General features: G+C 48.6%; 1 long non-coding RNA gene across 1 annotated transcript; it reads left to right on the top strand.

Annotated features, from left to right (window-relative positions):
* The first annotated feature begins 607 nt into the window (after window positions 1-607).
* LOC113598118 (uncharacterized) lies at window positions 608-5,782 on the top strand. Its single transcript, XR_003418742.2, has 3 exons — window positions 608-764; window positions 1,246-1,367; window positions 4,878-5,782. It is a non-coding gene; the product is annotated as an uncharacterized LOC113598118 (long non-coding RNA).
* Window positions 5,783-6,907: the final 1,125 nt, after the last annotated feature.

Raw genomic sequence — 6,907 nt, 5'->3', positions numbered from 1 at the left:
GAGAATGCTTCAAGCCCCTAACCACCAGGTTGCTGGGGATCCAGAGTCTGGAGATACCATGACTCATTAGCTATTATTTTTAGTTTTATGCCACAGAAGATGTGCAGGAACGAGATCAGCTTAAATGTCTTGCTATAAAAAGGATGATGGATGGGGGGCGGTGGGAAAAGACAGAAAGCCAGACAGACATGGACAGACAGAGACCGAGGGGAAGAAACTAAGAAATACACCAAGATGTTAGCAAGAGTTTCCCTTAAGCGGCAAGATTAGGAATAATCTTAAAATATTTCTATAAAGAATTCATATTATTTTTATAATAAAAAAATACATGTTAAATAAATGCACAAGGCATGAGAAGTCCTGAGAAGCTATTCTAGAATCAGGATTACACAGGCCTTCTACCTAGTTACAGGCCTTGCTGGTAGAGAAGACCACTTCTCTCCCAGGGATTTCAAAGAAAGTTCTGGAAGCAACATGAGCTACACATGCACTCCTGAAACAAAAACGGCTTTCTCACCTCCTGGAGTTCACACTGTGTAGTCCTCTCTCCGTGGACAGGACTGGTCTGTGTAACTAAGAGAATGTTGCTGAAATGAGGGAGTGTGACTTCAGAGTCCAGGTCATAAAGGGCACTGTAGCCTCACCTTGTACATCTTAGCTCTCTCACTGTAGCCAAAGCCAGCCGCCGTGTCAGCAGAATACTCCAGCAGCCCTGTGGAGAACTGAGGCCTCCCTCCAACAGCCAGCACCAACATGGCAGCCATGTGAGTGAACTTCATGGAAGGGGCTCCTCCAGCCCCAGGCAAGCCTTCAGATGACAACAGGCTGGGCTGGTCACCTGACTGCAATGTCATGAGAGACCGGGAGCCAGAATCACCCAGCTTAGCTCCTCCGGAAAATCTGAGCTACAGAGACCATGTAGAACCTTTGTTCTTTTAAGTTTGAGGTAATAGATAATTAACACAAATGGTGACCTTATTTTTTGTAATGTTTATTTTTGAGAAAGAGAAAGAGAGAGAGAACATGTGAACAGGGGAGGGGCAGACAGAGAGGGAGACACAGAATCTGAAGCAGGCCCGACGTGGGGCTCAAACTCATGAACCGTGAGATCATGACCTGAGCCCAAGTCAGACGCTTAACCAGCTGAGCCACCCAGACGCCTCTATTCTTTATTTTTAATGTGGCCCATATTCTATTTCTATTTGGGTGGCACTCTTCTGGAATCTTCTCTGCTTCTCTCACCAGGACTGTTTCCTGAGTACCCTTCAGCTGAAGAGGAACTCCTCTTAGAAACTCAGCCTCGACCATCCTAGTTCATCTTGAGGCTGTATGAACGCCCTTGACTTCCAGAAAAGAAAAGCACAGAGGTGAAAATTGTAAAATATTGTCTCATTTTTGGCTTATCTCCCCATCACTCCCTTCTGTGGGAATGGAGACGCCCACGTGTTCTAGCACTTTCTCTCCTGTCTGTCTCTCCCCTCTTGCTCTGCCCTTTAGTGACATCTCTTCTCTTCTACCGCTAGCGGCCCACATGTGTGTCCTCAGACACCCGAAGGGCATTGGGAAGGGGGGAGACCTGGAAGGTGCAGCCAGGACCCTAGGATAGAAGCCGCAGAAGGCGGGTTTCAGCTCCAAGAGAAAGAAATACATGGCCTGTCACAGCCATAGCATGTGAGACAGGCCCCCTCGCCAAATGACCAGCACTGGGGTTACGGTGCAGCACAGGCTCTCAAATGCTCATCTGCACCAGAATCGTACAGAAAATACATTCAAAAGGTGGATTCCCAGGGATCCACGCCCCTAGAGGTTCTGAGTCATCAGCCCTGAGGTGGAGCCCCAAAGCCTGAGTTTTTACAAGGAGATCAAAGGAACACATTCTGAGAAGAGGAAATCCCTCTGCTGGCTGGGATCAACTCTAGTAGGCTATAGGGCTGGGTGCTAAATTGGTGTTTGTTGAATGGCTATATGCAACAACAAATAACGAATGACTTTGAAGACCTATTAATACTCCTCTGGCCTCCTCCTGTCTTGGGTGAGGCAGGCAACAGCTCTCGGAAAGGAGACTTTACCTCAGCAACAACCCTCTGGAGTCCTCAGGGGCCTGAAAAACTTGCTATCTTCAACAATGTTATATTAAAAGTCTTGGCTAACTTGACCTTGAGACAGAATCCTTCCAGCCCAAGCATCCTTGACATTCTCAGACGAGCACTGGGTCTGAGTTAGTGACAAGAAACAGGCTGCTTTATCTCCATGGGTCATGTGAGAGTTATTCCGCTCAGGCCGCCATAACAGAATACCACAGACCGGGCAGCTCGAACACCCAAAATTAGTTTTCTCACAGTGCTGGAGGCTGGAAGTCTGAGGTCAAGGTGTCGGCAGGTTGGTGTCTCCTGAGGCCTCTCTCCTTGGCATGTGGATGACTCTCTTCTCCCGTGTCCTCAGTGGTCTTCTGTCCATGTGTGTCTGTGACCTAGTATCTTTTTTTTTTTAATTAAAAATATTTTTAATGTTATTTATTTTTGAGAGAGAGAGAGAGAGAGGCAGAACATGAGCAGGGGAGGGGCAGACAGCTAGGGAGACACAGAATCTGAAGCAGGCTCCAGGCTCTGAGCTGTCAGCACAGAGCCCGACGCAGGGCTCGAACTCATGAACTGCGAGATCATGACCTGAGCCAAAGTCAGACGCTCAACCAACTGAGCCACTCAGGTGCCCCTCTTCTTTTTTTTCTTTTTAAGTTTATTTATTTATTTTGAGAGAGAGAGCCCGAGCAGGGGGAGGGGCAGAGAGGGAGAGAGAGGAAGGGAGGGGCAGAGAGAAAGAGGGAGAGAGAGAATCCCAAGCAGGCTCTGTGCTGTTAGCGCACCATCTCACAACCGTGAGATTGTGACCTGAGCTGAAATCAAGAGCCCAATGCTCAACCAACTGAGCTACCCAGGCACCTGTCCTAATCTCTTCTTATGAGGACACTGGTCCTATTGGTGAGGGTCAACCCTACTGACCTCATTTTAACTTAATTCCATCTTTAAAGACCTCATCACCAACTACAGCCACATTCTGGGGGCCCAGAGGTTAGGACATCAACATACGAATTGGGAAGGGGGCCCAGTTCAGCCTGTGACCATTTGCAATCAGAAATTTCTGATTTCCAAAGAGTGGTGGGTCCCCATTTATTGGAATGGAGCCTATACCCCAAAACCCATGGAGGTCAGGGCTCCTGTGGACGCCCAGATCTCACAAAAAAAAAGCGAAACAGAGTCATTTCCATATGTTCTGCATATGACGTGGTCACAATGTTGGTGCCACTTCTGTGGCTAAGAGGTGGCACACAGGGTAGTTTCCTTAGTCACCACACAGAGAGGGCTCTGTCCTGCCTGCCCCATGGACACCCTTCCTGACATGACCCCCTGTCTGGGCACAGCCTCCCCCTCCCTGATCTTTCTCTCTCTTTTCTCACATTTGGGCTTGGGGGAGGTTGAGTCACTGAAGGAGCTTGACAGAATGGCTCACAAAAGTGGTTTTATTTTAATAATTATCAGCCCTAGATGCTTCCCCCGTGAGGCTCCTCACTTGAGCTGTGATAAACACAGCAACCGGAAAGTCACTTTATTAAACCATAAATGTTTGCCATAAATCACAACTAAATTAGCCCTTGGTGGAAGATGCACAGAAGCCCAGCCTGCTGCTTTCATTCCGTGAGTTGGGGAAAGGTAAAAACACACTTGGAACACTGTCTCATTAGGCTATAAAAAATCCCCAATGCCTGCGGGTTTGGACGTGCGTGACATAAATGCACATGAGTGGGCACGTGTGTGTCGAGGATGTTGAGAGTGGAAGGGACAGGAGCAGAAGTTGCCCTTGCTGCCATCCCAGGCACACTGGTCCCCACCTCAGCCCACCTGTCTGTCAGTCCTGCTGCCGAGCAGAGGGCCACCAGCACAGGACTGGTCCCGCCCTGGGGGGCCCCAGATCTCCCTCCACCTCAGTAATGCCCACATTGGAGCAACGACCATCCAGGGACCCAATGCTGCAAAAACCAAGCCAGGAACCCCTCTCCAACATGTTCTTGAGAATCCCTGCTTCTCTCTTGGACTCCTTTTTTTTAGCTGTAAAATGGAGGAAATGGGGTAAATCAGTGGTTTTCAAACCATACCCCATGGAACCCCAACAGAGACACATCAGAGACCCCGGTGATGATTCAGGGGCAGTCTGAGCGGGCAGGCTCCAAGCTCCCACTTCACTTCCACCCAAACAATTCTATCTTTACCTGCTTTGTATGTGGTCCTGGAGGGGATTTGTTTTAAAGGGGTCTGAAACCAAAAACTGTTCACAATACACTTGACTTAACGGCCTCTAGGGAGGTTTCTGGTTCTAGGCTTCGTGAGATTGTGATTCATTCATGTGATTCTGGGACCAGAACAGACTCTTGGTGGGGAGGGTCTCTTCCCAAGCTGCTCATCAGTGGATGGTCACCTCCACAGCTGTCTGGTGGTGGGGTCTTGTGACTCTACCTGGTATCATAATCAACCCAGTGCTTGCTGCTTGTTACTATGACTGACTGCTCCTATGTCCCCCGGAGAGCCTGGCTATGGTAAGTCAGAGCAATACGGGTGCATCTGTGTCACCAGTCCCCATTCCTGTGCCTGTGGCAGGCATCGCCAATCGATCACCATGCTTTCCTGCTGAGCCCAGACTGGCGATATTCATTCCATTGTTCCAGATAGCCCCACCAATTGATAGGCAAGAGCATGCAAGATACAACCTGCTTGCCATGCTTTTCTCCTTCCCTTCCTGAAAGAAAAGCCCCTGAAAACATGGGGACGGGCTTTGTTGTGGCTTGTACATGATGTTCTTCAAAGCATTTCCTTACCCATTCACAGGGAGCTTGGGGAAGATCTTCTGTATTTGTGGTGGCTCTTATCCAAGAAGGCCCCTCGCACACTGAACACAGCTGACCTGCGTAATCCCTGGGATGATGTGGAAATGACAGCATGACTTCGGACACTAGATTAAGTAAGACCTTGTGGCTTCTGCCTTGTTCTTTCTTGGGTCACTCTCCCTGGAAGAAACCAGCCACCGGGTTGTGAGGTGGTACCCTGTGGGGAGGCCCGCATGCCACCAGCAGCCAACACTTGGCTTGCCAGCCATGCAGGCGACCAGATCTTCCAGTCCCAGTCAAGCCTTCAGATGACGACAGCACCAAAAACCATCTTGACTGAACCTTGTTAGTGAGCACCTGGCTAAGCCGTGCTCCCATTCCTGACCCACAGAAATTGTGTGAGATGATAAACGTTTACTGTTTTATGCTGCCAAGACTCTGGGGGAATTTGTTATGCAGCCATGGGTGACTGTTATAGTATCTGAATCCACACGTGCCGGAGCAGAGTGGGGCACTCCAGCACAAAGAGAGGTACTATGGTGATGTCATAACTAATCACGGATTGTCACAGAGCTCTGTAAATAGAGGATAATTTGACCCCAAACAAGGTGGGATGTTAGTAAGGAAACGGAGTGGGAGTTTCTTTGACATGGTTCTGACTCACCCAGGGATTCCTCACTCCGGTTTCCTTTTCTTGCCATCTCTGCTTGTGTAAGCACATCTCGGACTGTATTTACAAATCAAAATCAGAAAGCCTCAGATCTCTCTCACCCTGAGAACTTATCATCTAAAATCACAACCAGGAGGCCTAAATAAAGAGAAACGAAGGAACAAAAGGAAGAAAAAGGAACGTTTTGGTCTCCCACTGCCCTTTCTCTTTCTATTAAAATACTTGTCCATCACGGTTATGAATCTGGAACCCTAATGAGTCGCCAAGCACTGCTGGTGTTTATTGCTGTGATATGAGACCTTTTTGTGTTATTTGTTAGGACTGAAGCTAAGTCGTAGATTTACTGCTTTCCTCGTGACCGGTCTTAAAACGCGTGATTTAAGCTGTCAGAATGCAAGTAACTCCAGATATCCTTGTAAATGGAGACACCAAGGAGGGTTTTATTGTTGGAAAGAAAATAGTGGATGACAAGTAATGCTGATAACAGTACAATGGACTCTATCCATAGGAGAAAATAGAAAGAGAAAAGAGAGACCAAAAGAAGGAGGAAAAGAGGGGAGGGAGAAGTGTTAACAGCTAAATCTCTGGCCAAACTTAATTTTAAAATCCAGACAACCAGCCTCCCTAACTCTTACACCATCAGTGGTCTGTGAAGTTAAATGCCCACTTTCCTGGCCTGTCTCTGGAATGTCTCCCCCCACCAGCTGACCTACAAATACTTTAGAGAGAGAGAGAGAGGACCCCATGACCTCACAATGGGTCCAATCGATGGATTCTTGGCTGCACATCGGCCACTCTCAATGCCGAACCGCCAGCCCGGTGCCCCCTAAGCCAAGGCTGCTCAGCCAATGTTTGTCAAGTGACCAAGTGAATGAAAGATGTGTCCTGTGCAGTTAACTGGCACTTGTGACTACGATCACGCTGGAGTCCTGACTGAGCCTGGCAAGGGAGATAATATTCCCATTTTACAGATGAGGTTAAAAGGCAGGGCCAAAGTTCCAGGGGGTCGTGGTGAAGGGACGTGAGCTCCATCAACCTGCAGCCGGTTTGTACACCCTGCAATCAGCAGACATCCCATAGTGATGCCTTCTCAGCAGTAGAATGCAGGTTCCGGACATCAGCTGGAACTTCAGAATATTCTGTCCCCTTCCTCTGATAGCAGCATCTTTCATGTTTGGAGGCTGGGGAGGCAGGGAGAAGGCAGCGCGGTCTTGATCGTCTTCCAGAGGGTCAGCCTCCCCTCCTTCTTGTCTCTGCTCAGTGCCCCTCAGCAGAGCTGTTCTTAACCTGACTGCACACTGGACTTACCTGGGAGCTTTAAAAAATACCACTGCCCTGGCCCTGGCCCAGAAAGTCTATAA

This window comes from Acinonyx jubatus, chromosome E3 (assembly GCF_027475565.1).
Source record: "Acinonyx jubatus isolate Ajub_Pintada_27869175 chromosome E3, VMU_Ajub_asm_v1.0, whole genome shotgun sequence".
Taxonomy (NCBI): domain Eukaryota; kingdom Metazoa; phylum Chordata; class Mammalia; order Carnivora; family Felidae; genus Acinonyx; species Acinonyx jubatus.
This window is presented reverse-complemented; position numbering and strand designations above follow the sequence as displayed.